Source organism: Aethalodelphis obliquidens, unplaced genomic scaffold (genome assembly GCF_003676395.1).
Source record: "Aethalodelphis obliquidens isolate GAN/ISIS:26980383/991018 unplaced genomic scaffold, ASM367639v1 scaffold9, whole genome shotgun sequence".
Classification (NCBI taxonomy): domain Eukaryota; kingdom Metazoa; phylum Chordata; class Mammalia; order Artiodactyla; family Delphinidae; genus Aethalodelphis; species Aethalodelphis obliquidens.
This window is the reverse complement of record NW_020837953.1, coordinates 17954327-17973249: the sequence shown is the minus strand read 5'-3', so window position 1 is coordinate 17973249 and position 18923 is coordinate 17954327. Positions and strand designations below refer to the sequence as shown.

At 47.1% G+C, this 18923-nt stretch overlaps 1 long non-coding RNA gene across 3 annotated transcripts; it reads right to left on the bottom strand.

Annotated features, from left to right (window-relative positions):
- Positions 1-5901: 5901 nt before the first annotated feature.
- On the bottom strand, positions 5902-17849 carry LOC113621715 (uncharacterized). Of its 3 annotated transcripts, none has more exons than XR_003433291.1 (8): positions 17645-17848; positions 16615-16730; positions 16009-16094; positions 15567-15707; positions 15094-15242; positions 14563-14756; positions 12857-13100; positions 5902-5942 (listed from the first exon to the last, which is right to left on the bottom strand). It is a non-coding gene; the product is annotated as an uncharacterized LOC113621715 (long non-coding RNA). The 3 variants fall into 3 exon arrangements; XR_003433290.1 differs by lacking the exon at positions 5902-5942 and adding an exon at positions 12639-12739 and having other exon boundaries at positions 17645-17847; XR_003433289.1 differs by lacking the exon at positions 5902-5942 and having other exon boundaries at positions 12639-13100; positions 17645-17849.
- Between the last annotated feature and the right edge of the window lie 1074 nt (positions 17850-18923).

The window sequence follows — 18923 nt, the reverse complement described above, 5'->3', positions numbered from 1 at the left end:
TCTCTCCAATTTTCAGTGCAGTGCTTTGCCCTGTGACCTCACTTCTCTAACAACTCTAAGAAGAGTTGTTGATTTTTCAAAGTTTATCCAGCTTTTTAACTTGTTTTTAGTATGGAGCGATGACTTCCAAGCTCTTTGCACGCTGGACTGGAAACTTTTTTTTTTTGGCCACGCCCCCGGGCTTGCGGGGTCTCAGTTCCCTGACCAGGGATTGAACCCGGGCCACAGCAGTGAAAGCACCGAATCCTAACCACTAGACCACCAGGGAACTCCAGTAAGTACTTTTTAGAAATATCTCATTTAATCCTCACCTCAATACTGTGAAGTAATACCATTATTTGATTTTGTAGTAGTGATCCCTGTGGCTTAGCAAGAGTACGTGACTCCCTCAAGTTCACACCATTAGAAGTAGGATTTGAACTTGGGTCTGTTTGATTACAAAGCCAGTGTGTGTCCCACCCATCTCCGCCCATGTCACCTCCCATAACTAAGCAGGTTCCAGACAGGGCTTCAGGCCCAGAGGCAGACGCAAGTCAGAACTAGACACAGGAGCCCAGGCCAAAATGGAGGCTCTTTCCGGGCAGGCAAGACACCAGGTCTCTGGAGGTAAGTGCTAAACCATGATTCTGCCCCTTCTAGCTATGTGACCTTAGCAGAGTCACTTTACGTCCTCTAGCCTCCGGTTCTTACTAAGTAGCCCAGGGTCAGGAAAATGGCAGTTGCTTTAAAAAAGGAAATTCTTACTGTTGTTGCTAGGTAGTAGTTAATGTTGCCAGCTGGGAGGCTGCAGGTGCCAGCCCCTTCCAGCCCTGGCCAGTAACCAGAGGAGAGGTCAGAGCTGTCAGAGACTCCAGCTGGGATGGCAGAAGGAGGAGAAGGCATTGGAACCTCAGTGCAGAATCATTTTGTTGACAAAGTTATAATGAAATAGCCCAGCTCGACTTCCCATGGGGCATACTGGTTACCTCCTCTTCCTGGCTACTGCTCTGGTTGGCACCCAGTGCCTGAGAGCTTGAGAGCACACTAGGATCAGCCCTTCCCTGGGGCCAGCTGTGCCACGTGGTGTAAGAGAGGAAAAACCTCCTAGATGCAGCTCAGAGCCAACCATGACCAATTCCAGTGCCAACTCTGATGATAGGAATTTCTGCTTCTGATTAAGATGCAGTAACAGAGACTAGATTTACCTTCCCATCTGAAATAACAACAACAAAAGACCACCCCGCCACACACACACACAAAATGGCACTCAAGACATTGCACATCAGGCAATGACAAACAGTGATCATACTGCTTGGAGAAAGTTGCCAGGCCATGGCACAGGGGTAGGGGAATTCAGGCAGAGCCTGACAGTCTCCTGAATAAAGGAGACATAACTGGGAACCTGGGGGATGCCAGAGAGGCTAGAGTTTGTAGGGAGAGAGCCTGCAAGAATGAGGGCCCTGGTGATCTGCAGCGGGTACCCCTCCACCCTTCAGCAGAGTATTAATCAACTAGAAATTATCTGAGGCTGCAGAGAGACCCACCCAAAAGGATAAGAGGGCATAGTGCTCAGGGCTCACACAAGTCTGAGAAATAGAGCCTGTTCCTCACAGCCTGATAGCCAGAGTGGAAAGTCTCATAATTCAAGGGACATCAATTAGAGTACTAAGAAGGGTCTAGGCTGAGTGCTGGGGAAAAAGTAACCCTAACGAAACACATTTCTGGTCCCACCTATCAAAAAGATGAAATTGTTTCCAAGTAACTTAATTACTTCCAAGAATAAAACTCAAGATTATTTATAGAAATACAAAACTATACAGAACCCAAACAGGTAAGATTCTGGCATCCAATCAATAATTACTAGGCATGCAAAGAAGCAGGAAAACACCATCCATAATGAACAGACAATCAATCAATTGATACTGACCCAGAAGCAACACTGATGGTAGAATTGATAGATAATAACATTAAAATAGTTATTACAGATGTATTTTATATGTTTAACCGGAAGAAAGGTTGCCTATGTAGAGACATGAATCAACTTAAAAACAAAAAAGCGGCACTTCTAATTTTAAATTAAAAACTTTTTTTTTAATTTTAAAAAAGATCCAAATAAAACTTCTAGAGATGGAAACTACAATGTCTGAGATAAATAATACAGTGGATGCAAATAATGGCAGATCAGTCGTTGCAGAAGAAAAGATCGGTAAACTCGAAGACATAGTTATAGAAAGTACGCAAAATGAGACACAGAAAGAAAAAATACTTTAAAAAAATCCCCAAGATTTTAGTGAACTGTGGAACAACTTTGAACGTCCAAATAGCTAGTACAATAATATTTAAAAAAAAAAAAAAAGCAACTAAGATTGGAAAGGAAGAAGTGAAACTATCTTTACAGACAATATGATTACGTTTGTAGAAAATCCTATGGAATCTACAAAAAAGGCACTAGAACTAATAAGTGAGTTTAGTAAGAATGTAGGCTATAAGATCAATATATGAAACAATTATATTTCTACACATTAGCAACGAACAGTCTGAAATCGAAATTTTAAAAATTTCAGCAGCATCAAAAATATGAAATATTTAGGGAGAAATCTGACAAAATATATGTAAGATCTATACACTAAAAATGGTAAACTATCGCTGAGATAAATTAGCACCATCCATAAAAAAATTGATAAATTTGACTTCATCAAAATGAAAACTTACCACTTGAAAGACATTGTTAAGAAAATGAAAAGGTAAGCCACAACTGGGAGAACAAAGACTACATATCTGGCAAGAGACTTGTTTGCAGAATACATAAAGAACTCTCTCAAATCAGCACTAAGAAAACGAAAATTAAAATACGGGCAAAGATTTGAACAGACACTTCACCAAAGAAAATATATGGTTGCTAATAAATACGTGGAAAGAAACTCAATATCATAGTCATTAGGAAAATGCAAATTAAAGTATAATATTATACCACTACAGATCTTTTAGAGTGGCTAGAATCAAAAAGACTGACCATACCAGGTGTTGGTGAAGATGTGGAGCAACTGGAACTCTCAGATGTTGTTGGTGGGAGTGTGGAATGGTTTGACCACTTTGGAAAAACAGATTCTTAAAAAGTTAAATGTATACCTACCATGTGATTCAGCCATTCCTCTTCCAATTATTTACCCAAGAGAATTGAAAGCATTATAAAAACTTGTGCATGAATATTCATAACAACCCTATTTGTAATAGTCCCAAACTGGAAACAATCCTTGTCCCAGGACCAGGAAAAAAGAAGGGCTTGGCCTGTGGATTACTAAGTAGAAGGTTTAAACAAGGACCTTGTAGGATCAGCGGCTCCTGGGTGCAAATTGTGACTGTGCTACTTAAGAAAATGTTGAATTTGGGCAAATTATTTCCCTGAGTGTCAGTGTCCTTATCTGTAAAAGGGCTGGAGCATTTCCTGAGTTAGATCCTGGCTCTACCACTTACCTCTCTGGGCCTCAGTTTCCTCATTTGTAACATGGGCCTGATAATAACAGTACCTACCTCGTCTGTCTGTTGTGAGGATTTAAGGGTCTAGCAGCATATGCAGAAGGACTGTAGCAGACTTTTCACCTAATCAGTCTTTGCATCATCCTCACCATGACCTACCTCAACGGTTTCCTAGAAAGCTTAAGCAAGGCTGCTGATGCAAACTGTCTGGCAGGGTATTATTAGATACAGTCGTCCCTTGGTATCCGCAGGGGATTGGTTCCAGGAGCCCTGCGGATACCAAAATCAGAGGATGCTCAAGTCCCTTATACAAAATAGCATAGTATTTGCACATAACTTATTGGCAATCCTCCCGTATACTTTAAATCATCTCTAGGTTATTTATAATACCTCATACAATGCAAATGCTATGTAAATAGTTGTCAGCATATGACAAATTCAAGTTTTGCCTTTTAGAGTTTTCTGGAATTTTTATGTTCTAATATTTTTGAGCCACTGTAGATTGAGCTGTGGATGCAGAGTCCGTGGACTGGAGGGCTGACAGTAATTACAGGGCAGAGTGAGTGACAGATGCTATGATATAGGTGGGGGTGGTGCTGTGAGACTCAGGAGGAAAACAAAATTTCTGCCTGGCTGGGGGATGGGTGTAGAAGGCTTGGGGTAGTGGGGGAGTGGCCTTTTCTGGGTCTCAAAGGACGTGTAGAAGTTCCCTGGGTAGAGAACGGGGAAGGTAGAGAGATGAGTGGAAGCTTGACGGTGAGAGAGCCTGAGCATGTTTGGGAATACGGAGCCTTTTCATTAGGCTGCATGTCTGGGGTGAGGGGCAAGGCATGAGGCTTCTGGGGCAGGGTGGGGGGGCATTGGGTGCAGAATGCTTTGCCTGGGGGTTTAAACTCATTCCAGTAGGTGGGGAGTTCCTTTGCCGTTTTACATGGCAGAATCACCTGAGACATTTTAAAAAAACACAGATACCTGGCCTCACCAGGCAATATTTTCAGTAGTAGGTTTCAGGTGGGACCATGTTTAAAGCTCCCCAGGAGATTCTGATGCCCACCCCCATATGGGGACAGGGTGTCATTATGCAGGGAGAGGCCCTTTTGGAATACCAGATTTGAACAGAGAGCTTGAGAAGGTGGGGAGGGGGTGTGAGAGACCCCTGACTCTGACCTCCACCCAGCCTCCCAACCCTCTCCAAGGGAACTCCACACTTGGAACAACACATTTACTGCCAGGAAGTTTCTTGTAAAGATATATACTAACATTACACCTCAGCAATCCCACTCGTCGGTATTTCCCCAAGACACATGAAAGCAAATGTCCACCCAAAGACTGGTAAATGAAAGCTCTATTTGTAATAACCAAAACTGGAAACGATCCTCATGTCCACCAACAGGTGACTGGATAAACACATTGTGATATATCTATATAATGGGGTACTTCTCAGCAGTGAAAAAGAAGGAACTGTTCATCTATGCAACTACATAGATGGATCTCAAAAGAAGGTGAATGAAAGAAGTCAGACCAAAAAAACAAGCAAAAAAGAGAGAGTACGTAATGTGCATGACTCCATTCATATGAAATTCTAGGAAATGCGAACTAATCTACAGTGACAGAAGGCAGACGAAGGTTCCCTGGGATGGAGGGTGGTAGAGGGGTGCGAGGGCACTTTTGGGGGTGACAGATATGTTTGTTATCTTGGCGGCGGCGGCAATGGTTTCAAGTGTGTATACGTGTGATAAAACTTGTCAGATTGTATAATTTAAACATGTGCTTTTTATTGAATGTTAATTATACCTCAATGAAACTGTCTTAAAAATCTGATGCCAGTTCTGAGCAGTCACGGCCAGTCTGGTCTTTACAGAGTATCCCTGCCCCTGTATCTCCATCTTGACTGCCAGTGTACATCGAGTGGGTTATTATGCACAAGGGACTGTGTGCTAAATACTATACAGAATTTTACATTTTACCCATGCAATAGTCTTGTGAGGTGATGCTATATTATTAACTCTGTTTTACATATGAGGAAACTGAAGCTCAGAGCAGTTAAATTACTTCTCCAAGGAAATGTCATCTGACTGAGTCCTCACCCCAGCATTTACTCCAATCTAATTCAAACTCTGTTCTGATTGGTTCTTATGATTATACAAACATTGTGATATTTGTGGAAGACAAAATTAAAAAATTTAAATTGCTTTCAATCAACCCCTGTACATTATTGACTATCCTCACACATCATATGATTTTTATTTTTCCATGTTTTTTCTTGTTTTTTGTTTTTGTTTTTGCGGTACGCGGGCCTCTCACTGTGTGGCCTCTCCCGTTGCGGAGCACAGGCTCCGGACGCGCAGGCTCAGCGGCCACGGCTCACGGGCCCGGCCGCTCCGCGGCATGTGGGATCTTCCCGGACCGGGACACGAACCCGTGTCCCCTGCATCGGCAGGCAGACTCTCAACCACTGCGCCACCAGGGAAGCCCAAACCTGTAGTCTTTAAAAGATAGTCTTTGTTTAGGTACAACTTATAGAAATAAAAATTCCTCACTTTCAAGTATAAAATATCATGAGTCTTGAGAAATGTATGTAGTTGTGTAACCCCTTCCTCAATTGAGATACAGAACATTTCTGTCACCCCAAAATATTCCTGTGCCCCTTTGAAGTCAGTCCCCTCTTTCTCCTCCCAGCCCCTGGCAACTACTAATCTGTCATTGTAATTTTGAATTTCCTGGAATTTCTTATAAATGGAATCATACCATATGCATTCTTCTGTGTCTGGCTTCCTTCACCCCGCATAATGATTTTGAGATTCATCCATATTCTTTTTCTTTTTTTCCATTTTATTTATTAATTAATTATTTATTTATTTATGGCTGCGTTGGGTCTTCGTTGCTGCGCGCGGGCTTTCTCTAGTTGTGGAAAGCAGGGGCTACTCTTCGTTGCGGTGCATGGGCTTCTCATTACGGTGGCTTCTCTTGTGGAGCACAGGCTCTAGGCACATGGGCTTCAGTAGCTGTGGCACGCGGGCTCAGTAGTTGTGGCTTGCGGGCTCTAGAGCGTGGGCTCAGTAGTTGTGGCGCACGGGCTTAGTTGCTCCGTGGCATGTGGGATCTTCCTGGACCAGGGCTCGAACCTGTGTCCCCTGTCCCCCCATTGGCAGGCGGATTCTTAGCCACTGCGCCACCAGGAAGTCCCTCATCCATATTCTTGAGCAGTTTGTTTCTTTTCATTGCTGAGTAATTTCCACTGTATGGATGTACCACAGATTGTTAACCCATTTATCTCTTAATTGGCGTTCAGGTTACTTTCAGTTTTTGGCTATCAAGAATAAAGTTGCTATGAACATTCACTTGTAAGTCTTTAGGTAAATACCTCTCTTGGTAAGTATGTCTTGGGTAAATACCTAGGAATGGGATTACTGGGTTGTAAGTGTGTATTTATCTTTACAAGCAACTGTTTTCCAAAGTTGTGCCATTTTACATCTCCACCAGCAGCTTATGAGACTTCCAGTTTCTCCACGTCCTTGCCAACATTGGTATGGTCAGTTTTTAAAATTTTTTAGTCATTCTAATGGATGTGCAATGGCATTTCATTGTGATCTAAGTTTGCATTTCTCTAATGACTTGTATCTTTCTGTGTGCTTACTGGCCATTCATACATCTTCTTTGGTGAAGTATCTGTTCAAATCTTTCTCCCATTAAAAAAACTGGTCATCTTCTTACTTTGAGTTGTAAGAGTTCTTTATATATTCTGGATAAAAGTCATTTATCAGAAATATGTTTTGCAAATTCTTTCACCCATCTGTGACTTGCCTTTTGCTTTTTTTTTTTTTTTTTTTTGCGGTACGCAGGCCTCCCACTGTTGTGGCCTCTCCCGTTGCGGAGCACAGGCTCCGGACGCGCAGGCTCAGCGGCCACGGCTCACGGGCCCAGCCGCTCCGCGGCACGTGGGATCTTCCCGGACCGGGGCACGAACCCGTGTCCCCTGCATCAGCAGGCGGGTTCTCAACCACTGCGCCACCAGGGAAGCCCGCCTTTTGCTTTTTTAATGGTGTCTTTCAAAGAGCAGAAATTATTTTTTTTGGTAAAGTTTAATCTTTGCGTTTTTCAAATTCTATGGTTTCTGACTTTTGTGTCTTATCTAAGAAATCTTTGCTTAGCCCAGGGTTTCTCAGTTTCGGTACTGTTGTTATTTTACACTAGAAAGTGTTTTGTTGTAGGAGGCTGTCCTGTGTATTGTAGAATGTTTAGCAGCATTCCTGGCCTTTACCCACTAACTCAGTGGCATCACCCCTCCAGTTGTGACAATTAAAAATGTCTCCAGACATTGCCAAATGTTCCCTGGGGAAAATTGCCCCAAGTTAAGAAACAGTGGCCTAAACTTAGATAAAACTAATTTGCTCCTACATTTCTTCTAGAAACTTTATAGTGTTAGCTCCTATGATTGTTTTGACATATTTTGAGTTAATTTTTGTATTTGACATGACGGTTGAGATTTGTTTTGTTTAATATGGATACCTAATTGTTTCAGCCCCGTTTGTTGAAAAGACTATCCTTTCCCCATTGAATTCTCTTGGTCCCTTTATAAAAAATGAATTGACTACATATGTGTGGGTTTGTTTCTGGACTCTGTTCTAGTCCATTGATTTACATATCTATCCGTATATCACATCAATATCCATGCCTACATCAAAGTGATTACTGTGGCTTTATATTGTCTTGAAATGAGGTAGCATAATCCTCAAACTTCGTTCTTCCTTTACAAAATTGTTTTGGTTATGTTAGGACCAAATTGTTTTGGTTATGTTAGGACCAAACTTTGTTCTTTCTTTACAAAATTGTTTTGGTTATGTTAGGACCAAAATTGTTTTGGTTATGTTAGGACCATTTTCGTATAAGTTTGGCAATTAGCTTGTTAATCTCTGTAAAAGTATTCTGCTGGTGTTTTATTGAGATTGTAGTGAATCTATAGATCAATCTGAGAAGTGATTTCTCAACGATATTGAGTCATCCCATCCATGAACATGCCTTATCTTTCTTTTTTATTTGTCAGCAGTTTTTGTTTTTTCATTTATTTATTTTTTATTTATTTTATTTTTGGCTGTGTTGGGTCTTCGTTGCTGTGCGCAGGCTTTATCTAGTTGCAGCGAGTGGGGGCTACTCTTCGTTGCGGTGTGCGGACTTCTCACTGCGGTGGCTTCTCTTGTTGTGGAGCATGGGCTCTAGGCACGCAGGCTTCAGTAGTTGCAGCATGTGGGCTCAGTAGTTGTGGCTCACGGGCTCTAGAGCGCAGGCTCAGTAGTTGTGGCGCATGGGCTTAGTTGCTCTGCGGCATGTGGGATCTTCCCGGGCCAGGGCTCGAACCCGTGTCCCCTGCATTGGCAGACAGACTCTTAACCACTGTGCCACCAGGGAAGCCCAACATGCCTTATCTTTCCATTTAAAATTTTCTCTCAGCAATGTTTTATTGTTTCCAGTGCACTGGTTATGGTGATTTTAAAAATAAGTTCACAGATTATTTGATACACCTCCCTACCAGAGGTGGAGATGAATTTCCCTCTCTTGGAATATGGGCTGGACTTAGTGATTTGACTTGCTCTAACAGAATAAAGCAGAAGGGACAGTGTGGGACTTCAGTGACTAGGTCATGAAAAGCACTGTGGCTTTCTAATTGGGCTGCCCTTTCTCTCCTGGATCATTCATTCTGGGAGAAGCCGGCTGTCATGTTGTGAACAGTCCTATGGAGCATTTCATGTGATGCAAAACTGAGGCCTCCTGCTAAAAGCCACATCAAGCCTTCAGATGACTGCAGCTCTGGCCAACATCTGGGTTGCAACCTCATGAGAGACCCTGAGCCAGACCATCTGGCAGCTAAGCTGCTCCTAAATTTCTGATCCCTGGAAACTGAGATAGGAAATGTATGTTGTTTTAAACCACTCAGTTTGGGATAATTTGTTATGTAGCAATAGATAACTAATATACATATCTTGCATCTATCTTGATAAATGTATCACCTAGTCTGTGATGGTTTCTTGATACTATTTAAAAAGATGTTTTAAAATTTTCAGTTTCCAATTGCTTATTGGCAGTAGATAGAAATATAACTGAATTTAGAATATTGACGTTATATCCTGTGACCTTGCTGAACTCAGTCCCAGTAGCTTAGAAGTCAGTAGATTTGATATGTTAAGAAACTAGCATGGTTAGGAATTCCCTGGTGGTCCAATGGTTAGAACTCTGAGCTTTCGCCCGGTTCAATCCCTAGTCATGGAACTAAGATCCCACAAAAGAAAAAAAGAAAAGAAAAGAAAAGAAACTAGCGTGGTAGTCCTCAGTTCTGGCTGGTGAGCATTTCTTCCTTCTTCCCTGCAGCGCACTTTGAATAAATAGAGTTCTTACTAATTCTAAGTCTGAGGCCTTTCCCCTCCAGTGCTAGAACCCTTTAGGACAGCCAGCTGCAGGAGTGCATGGACTTTTACTTTCACAGCTCAACATTAACACATCGCAGTGTGTTAATGGGACTTAACATTAACTTGGCTTGACTACCATCCCAGTTTGCTTCACCTCATTCTGCTGGCTACTAACTCACTTCTTTTAATTTCTCTTTTCAGTCACTGGCTTGACCAGGCTTGGATCTCTGCACTTCTCTATAGTGTGACTTCTTTGTCTCCATTTTCCTATCACGTTTTCCCATGTTTCCCAGTTCAAGTTCCCAAGTACGACAATGTGGTGGCCCATCTCATCTTTTCCCTCCATGTCATTGGTTGCCGGGCAGCCCTCTCCTCAGGTCCCCCCTTCTTCCAGTTGGTTCTGTCCACAGGAGACAAAGTTCCATGGTCCGAATGTACCCACTTGGGCTGCGGGGGTTGGAGACCGAGCAACCTCCCTGGAAAGGGGTGTGACAGGGTGGGCCTTTGATGGACACCTCTCATGCAGACCTCTAACCCCAAGCGCTCCTTCCTTCCAAGCCTTGAATCCCTGTGTGACACCGCTTGTCATCCAATCCACGAGAAACCCAAACCCCACTTATAGAATTGAACACGTTTACGCTCGGCACTGATTACCTTCCTCCTCCCTCCCCAGCCCTCCCGCCCCTTTCTCTGCTTATTCACAGTCAGAACTGCACGTGCACAGGAAAATCACGCACTTCAATCCAGGCCCCGGCAGATGAGAAAACTGTGGCCTGGAGAGCTCGAGTGACTTGCTCAAGTTCATAGAGAGGCAAAATTTAAATACGGACCCCCTGACTTTCCCAAGTTAGCGTTTTTCCCCCACTAACCCCTACTTGGCCCCAGGAGGCACACCACCTCCCAGTCCTACTGGGGTCTGATGGTGCAGAGAACTGGTGCCGAGTCCAGTGGATTCAGGTGGCAGCTGTGACTCAGCCTACGCTGTGGGTGGCAGGTGTCCCATCCCACTTAGGATTGGGCTTTAGGGCTTAGTGGGCGAGTGCTTGGGGGGTCCAGGTCCAGGTGTGGCTAGGAAATGAAAGGTACAGAGGCAGGGGGCTGGCTGAGTTGGAGGCAGGACCCATAACCCTATCTTAGTTACCTGTGGCTGCTGTACCATAAGCTGGTTAGCTTACAAAAATAGACATGTATTCTCACGGTTTTGGAGACCAGAAGTCTGAAAGCAAGGTGTTGGCAGGGCCCCACTACCTCCCGAGACGCTGGGGAAGAATCTGCTTCTGGCCTCTTCCAGCCTCTGGTGGTTGCAGGCGTTCCTTGACTTGTGGCCACATGGCTCCAATCTCCCACTGTCCTAGTGCTTCCTTCTCTGTGTATGTATGTCTTCTCCTCTCTCCGGCCCTCTGCCTCTCCATTATAAGAACAGTTGGGATGACACTGAGGACCCACCTGGACAATTCAGGATAAGCTCCTCTTCCCAAGATCCTTACCGTAATCACATCTTTTGCCCGATATGCGAACACTCACAGGTTCCAGGGATTTGATGTGGATATATTTGGGGTACCAATTTCACCACCCGACACCACTACCTTCCTTCCAGTGGCCTCTGAACTGTGGGGGAAGGAGCAGCAGGCTCTTTCCTTATTCCATCCTGAGAGCAGAGGGGAAACTGGAGATGTCAAGAGGGAGAACAATTATGGCCCCTACTTATTTAGTCATTGTATTGCATTGGGCGCCATAACAAAAGACTGCAGACTCTTGGGCTTAAACCACAGAAATTAATTTTCTCACTGTCCTGAAGGCTGCAACTCTGAGGTCAGGGTGCCAGTGTAGTTGGTTTCTGGTGAGAGCTCTCTGCCTGGGTTGTAGACGGCGGCCTTGTTGCCATGTCACCCGCCACATAGCCTTTCTTCTGTTTGCACTTGGGGCGGGGGGTGGAGGGGAGGCTCTCTAGTGTCTTTTATTTTGGCCGCACGGGCACGGCTTGTGGGATCTTAGTTCCCTGACCAGGGATTGAACCCGGGCCCTCGGCAGTGAAAGCACGGAGTCCTAACCACAGTAAAAACTGCCAGGGAATTCCCTAATGTCTTTTCTTTTAAGGACACTAATCCTTATCAGATCAGGGCCACCTTATGATCTCATTTAACCTTAATTATTATACTTCCTTAGAGTCCCATCTCCAAATACAGCCCTACTAGGGGTTAGGGTTTCAACATAGGAATTTTAGGGAGACACATTCAGTCCATAACAGACACTTCTGCTTATGTTCTTATTGAATCATCTCAACTATATTGTCAGGTAGAGATTAGTATTCCTATATGACAGGTGAGGGGAACTGAGGCTTGTGGATGAAGTAACTTGCCAAGTGACCCCCCCCAGCTGAGCGTCAGAGTCAGGAGTCAAAACCAGGGTGGCCTGGCTCTGGAGTCCATGCTGATTCCACTGCCCCCGGCTCCACTGGGAGCTTCCGAGCTAAGCCTCCAGTTTTCCCCTCCACACGCTGCTGTCACTGCCGCTGCCTTCCACTGAAGTGCAAACTCAGACTTCACAGCTTCTTTGCAGCAGCACCTCGTCATCTTCAGCCCTCAAGAACCCCAGATACACTCATGACTCTCGGGTGTCTGGAAGAAGGCAGTCACGGGAGGAAGGAAGACTAGGCCCGTCCTTCTGGGCTTCCCTGTGTCTGTGCTGGCTTGAGCCCAGCAGGGGAGGGGGCGTGGTCTGAGGAGAATGGCCTGGGGGAGGGGCCATGGAGGAATCCCTTCTCCCCTGGGAGTTAGGAGATTTTAGTTGAGGTTCAAGCGGGACATCCTCCATGAGTGATCTCTGGCAGTCTTTTCTGGACCTCAGTTTCCTCATCTGTCTAACGGGAGGATTCAGTTAACCTGTAAGATATGTTCGTGTCCTGAACCTCTATGATTTAAATTACTGTCATAATGACCAAAGCCCTCATATTCGCACAGCACTGTCTGGTTAACAAAATGCTTTCACTCATCACTTACCATTCAAGGACCCTTTTCTTCCACTCACTGTCACGTGCTTCACCATGTGTTGGGCATTGCTGGGCAATAGAGGGCCCAGAGAGACAGAGGGAGCCCCAATTCCTGTCTTTGGGGAACTGCTAAGTGCAGGTACAAAGGCAGATATAAAGGGAGTGGGGGGTAAGAGGTGTGTAGGTGAACAAAGAACGCTGGGTGCTGAGTGAGGGTGCTCAGGGAGGGGTGGTGCTGCAGGTGACCCCACATCCTGTAAAGCAAAGCAAAGAAGGCCTTTTTTATTTTCCAAAGAAGGCATCTTGTCTCCATTCTTCAGACAGGGAAATTAAGGCTCGCAGAGAGAAATGACTACCTAAGGCCACCCAGCCAGGAAGTGGCCAGGCCCACCTTCATTCCAGGTCCTTCTCCTTTGGCACAGTTGGCCCTTCACTGGAGGGGACACTGGGGTGGAGGATGGGAAGGAATTTGAGCCGGATACTGAAGACTCCTGTGAAGAGCTCTCAGTCTGGTGGGGAGGTGGACACACCAACACCCATTCTTGACTGGCGGCGAGCACCGCTTGGCCACCTTGTGAATGTCCGGCCTTAGGCTGGGGCTCAAGCAAAGGGTTTTCTGGCCCCTGGGGGAGCTGTAGCCTGCTGGCGTGATGACACATACTAGGGCAAGACCAGTGACGATCCACAAAAAGTCCCAGCCTGGGCATGCCAAGGTTTTTCCACCCAAATAAATTAATGGCCTCGGACATTCATTCATGTATCCACTGAATTCACCCACTCATTTGTTCTTTCATTCAGTCACCAGATAGTATTGAGGGTACCTGTGTACTCAGCCCTGTGCCTGTTTGGATGGGGGGGCGGTCTTCCCTCCCTCTCTGAACACTGGTCCTGAGTCCTCAGCACCTGGGCTGCAGCCCGGCGCCTGCATGTGTATACGTGCCTATTACTCATGGTCTAGACACCCGCAGGGCAGGGGCCTGGTCTCACTCCTCTCTAGCTGACAAAGGGGAGACTATACCAGGCTATGTGGCGCCTTGCCTCAGAGCTTCTGTCTGCTGCTCCCAGGGTTCCTCCTCCAGGAATGGGGGCTCTAGGCCAGGTTGCAAGGGTGGGGGGAGTGTGTGTGTGTGTGTATGTGAGCACAAGGGCCCCACTCCCTCGGTCTGCTGATCAGCTCCAAAGCAGAAGGGCAGAACTGGAGGGGCCCCAATCACAGGGAACAGCCCTCTTCCCCACTGTAATGATTAGAGAAGTGAGGCAGCCACTCCCTCCCCTCCCCTACAACTGCAAGGGGACCTAGTCTCTTAGCTTCCTGTTCTTTTGTGGCTTTCACACCTATCCTGGGTGGTCCTCTGGCCTGCTTTGATGGGGGATGGGAGGTCCCTCTGCACTGGGCTGGTGTGGTGGAAGAGGGCAGCCGCTCCCATCCAGAGGACATTCCCTCCCAAAGTGCTTTTGATCTCCAACTAGCCTGGCCCAATTCTCCTCTCCCACCTGCCCCAGGATTGCCTTGCATGGAGGACAAAGTGAGGGTCTGGGGAGTGAACAGGAGCGATAATCCCAAAGGATCATTCTAGGGTTCATTCTGTAGCCCTCCTTGACTTTCAGAATCTGGGTGGCTCCTGGGGAGCCCGAACGTACACGTGCATGTGTGAAATCAGATGGGAACATGGGTCTGTGGGGACAACACCCAGGCGCATGCGCGGGCGGGGCTACCTGTGTGTTTGCGGGACTGTGAGCGCCCACGAGGGCATCCTCTGGGCATGGTACGTGCAGAGGCGGAGCCACGGATGGCTTGAGAAGGCTTTGGTCTCCCTCTAACCTCTATCGCCGCCTCTCCCTTCCTTTGATGTGGACTGGACGATCTTGCGTAAAGAGCTGCTTGGAGACAGTTCCATCTGGGTTGACTCCTAGATAAGACATTCCGGAGCGCAGACTTGTGTACTTGAGTGCTCTTGTACATCAAATTCCGCTTAGAGGGCCTGGGGCATAGTCCCCATCCTCACACTGGGGGTGGGGGTGAGGTCGGGGCAAGTACAAAGGGGGCCCTGGCCTCGCTTCTCTCCTGCAAAAGACAGGATCGTGCCTTTCACTAGTCGCCTCGCCCCCACCCCTGTGGGACCGGGGCGGTCCCTTTGTCTGGGCCTCAGACATCCAGTCGGCCACACAAGGACCCCGCCTCCTTCCCGGGCCGTAGGGGCCCTGGGGAGGCCGCGGGAGGGAAAGCTGCGGGTGGAGGAGACCAACCTGGCCCGGACGGTGTGCTCTTGGGCTCCTGCCCACCCCGCCCCCCGCTTCGTTCCGTGGGGCACCCCCCAACCCTGGCGGGGCTGGTGGGGGGGGCAGCGCGGTAGGTAGCGGGCAGGCCCCGCTCCGCCGCAACTCCTCCTTTGTACCTGCCGGGACACGCAGCAGACCAGCGACGAGAGCTACGTGCGGCAGCCCTCGGGGGCGGGGCGGGAGACGTCGGCCTCCCTCCATCTCCCCTCCCCCCATCTCCCTTCCCCTGCCGCTCCCTCCACCCCGCCGGCCCGGGGCCTCCCGGGCGTCTCTGGGCACCTGCTGCATCCCGCCCCTCCCCCGCGCACCACCCTCGTGGTGCTCGCAGACCATCCCCGGAGCCAGGCTTGGCCGGCCAGTCGGGGTCCAGGCGACCCTTATGCACGCAGTGCCCGCTTTGCCTCGCCCTCCCAGCGCCTGACCAACTCGCACCCCCAGACCTGGCTCAAAGGCTGCTTCTGGGAAGCTCTCTCAGTTTTAGCCACTCTCCTCGGGGTGCCCCCCGGGCACTGATCACTCCGGTCGAGGCTCGTCTGCCCTCAAGATCCAGGGTGGGGCCCGACCGCCGTACATACAAGTGTCTTCCCGGGGGGAGTGAAGGAGTGAAGTTGGAGACGGGTGGGAAGGAAAACCGAGATTTCCCGAGCCAGGCGTGGCCCTCTCCACGGCCTGAGCTGAGGTCTGAGCTTCCCTGTCAGCCCCGACTACTGACCCTGGGGCCTCCTCCGTGCCCTGAGACCCTCCATTTACATGACCTACTCAGCCCCACACCTGGCCTTCCAGCCTTTGTTCAAGCTGTGCCTTCTGCCTGATACGCTGCCTCTCCAGCCGCAAGTGCAAACTGGACCCTTCCAAGTCCCGTCTCTCCCGGAGAAGCAGTACCTGATCCTTGGGGTTTGTCATCCGCGCAACCGGCTTTTGTGCCTGGTGCCGTACACATCACGTTGCATTTTCCCCTCGTGGTGACCCTGCAAGATAGTGAGTTGACAGACTTCAAGTGGCTGACCTGGGGTTTGAGCTCTGGGCTACAAAGACATGGAACACCAAAAGACATCCAAAGCATGCTTTCTCCCACCTCACACTGTTGCCTTGCTCTCCCAGGCCTTCCCCTGGGGACAACTGTTCCTCTGAACTGCTCACCATCTCCTTGTGTTCAGGCCAGAGCAGAGCAGGGCTGGGATGCTTGCTCTAGGGCTCAGTCTGGGTCCCCTGTGGTTTTGGGCCTCCTTGGGGAATTTCAGGGGTGAACGTGCTGGGCTGTGGGACGTGGGGGTGGGGGAAGGCAGCAAAAGGTGGTAGAGATGCTTTCCCAGGGAGAGCAAGGGCTAGTCTGAATGACAGAGGTTCCCTGGGGAGCAGAGGAAAGCTCTGAGGATGGGAATGTGGGAAGAGGAGGGTGAGAAGGGCGGGGAGGAAGCTGCTCGCGGGGCCCCATCTGCAGCAGCCCTTTCAAGTCCTGCTAAACCCGTAACAATGAAAGGAACTGACCTGGGACACCACAAGCAAAGGATGATTAACGTAATTCACCGAGGAAATACAAAAACCTCATGAAAATGTTAGAAATCCCGAAGTACAAATGAAAAGGAGATTCCGGCTTTTCTTACCTATAGAATTGGTCAAGACAAAAAAATAATGAAAACACCAGATGTTGGTAAAGCGTGGGGAAGTCAGTGCCCTTTTCTCTGCTGAGGAGATAAATTATACAGCATTTCTGCGGGAACTTTTGCACATTATTTTATATACAAAAGCTTTTTAAAAGAGTTATGCTTTGATTTAGCAATTCTACTTCCAGGATGTACCCTAAAATCAAAGATCTTTTTCATCCCAGTCTTATTTATAACTGGGGAAAATTGGAAATTCCTGAAATGTTCAATGAGAGGGAATTGGGTAAATAGATGATGCCACATTCACAGGTGGGAGGCTGTGCAGAAATTAAATATCATGCTCTTGAAGGACATTAAAGAGACGAGGAAACACTCAAGATGTGCTGGTAAGTGAAAAGGGGAAGTTATAAAGCAGCATGAATCCAATTTTATCCAATGTCTATATAAATATGCACTCTATGTACCGTAGATAGTGCTGGACTGGGTGCTCTACCCTGTGCTAAGAACTTCACCCAGGCTCTCAGTCAAGCATCACAGCAGCCTTGCAAGGGAGATTCTAGTAACTGCAAGGGGGGAAAAAGAGACTAAAAGGAAATTCACTAACATGTAAACAGTAAAATAAGAGGGCATGTGTGTACCCACCCCCTCCAAGAATTCACTTCCAAAGAGGGCATGTGGTTTTAATTTTCTTATTTATACTGTCTGATCCTTTCTAAATTTTCTTCAGTAGAAATATAGAATAATAATAAAAACATTAGCAATTTAAAAATCACAACAATCATGTGTTCAAAAATATCTTCAGGATCTCTTCTTTTTGGGGTGGGTAGCAGTTTTCTCTTAGTGTTCATTTCCCGGGGCTGCTGTAACGAAGTACCACAAACAGTGGCTTAAAAAAACAGACAAGCAAAACAAACCCCAAATCTGTTGTTTCACAGTCTGGAAGTTAGAAGTCTGAAATCAAGGTATTGGCAGGGTTGACTCCTTCTCAGGGTTGTGGGAGCAGGATCTGTTCCAGGCCTCTTAGCTGCTGGTAGCCTCTGGTGTTCCTTGTCTAGTATTCTCCTTGTGTGACTTCACCTTCTCTCTTGGAATATCTGTCTCTGTGTCCAAGTTTCTCCTTTTTATAAGGACACCAGTCATATTGGATTAGGACCCACCCTAATGACCTCATTAAAGTTGATTACCTCTTTAAAGAACCTACCTCCAAATAAGGTCACATTCTAAGGGACGAGGGGTTAGGACTTGAACATATGAATTTGGTGGGAACACAATTCAACCTATCACACTGTTCAGCTGGTGTTGCTCCCTCTGAGATGAGTGTGGTAGGGAAGTGGGGGTGGGGAGCCCTCCCTAGGAGGGAGAGTCTATGTTCCTGGACATTCTGGGTCCCACTGGACCTGCCCCACTGTGTGACCTTGGAAAGGTCGTTGTTGGGTTTTAGTTTCCTCTTTTGTAGATTCTGCCTGGTATTTCTTACCTTGCAGGGCTGCTGTGAATGGAGTGATAGGTGAGAAGTGGCTTCCATGGGGCCTGGCACATAGTCTTTCCAGGAAGTGTCCTCTTTCTCCCTTCTCAGTGAAGGTAGCTGGGTGAGCATGGGCCCAGGGACAATCATATAGGGCTTGGTTCAAATTCTAGTCCCATCCCTCACTAGCTGCATGGTCCCTGTGAACCTGTTTCCTCATTTGTGAGGTGGGAAAAATATCTATTCCCATTGAGCTGTTGTACTTTGCTATCTCTGGACATGGGAGCCTCATGGCAGGAGATGAATGAAGACTGGTGGAGATAAGATTGGGAAAGCCAAAGCAGGTCAGGATGTTGTGGAAGGCAAGGTGAGAGGAAACGTCAACTGGTTGGGTCCAAGTTGGGTGTCATCTCCTTTAGAAAGTTTTCTTTGAACCTCACCACCTGGATTAGACCTCACCTCCACTCCGTCTAGGCTCCCACATTCTCCTCGGCTGCCTTCTGTCATGGCATTATAGCTGCCTCTCTAGGACTAGAGAAGGCTCCTTGAAGGAAGAGACCATCACCAATCATACCTGTTAAAGTAGTAAATATGAATGAAAATAGTAAAACCCAGTGCTGACAGTGTTGCAGGGATCCATGCACACACTTAGTAGTGATATGTATCAACACAATCTTTCTAGAGAACTATCTGGCAATGCCTATTAAAAGCCACACACTTAAGTATAA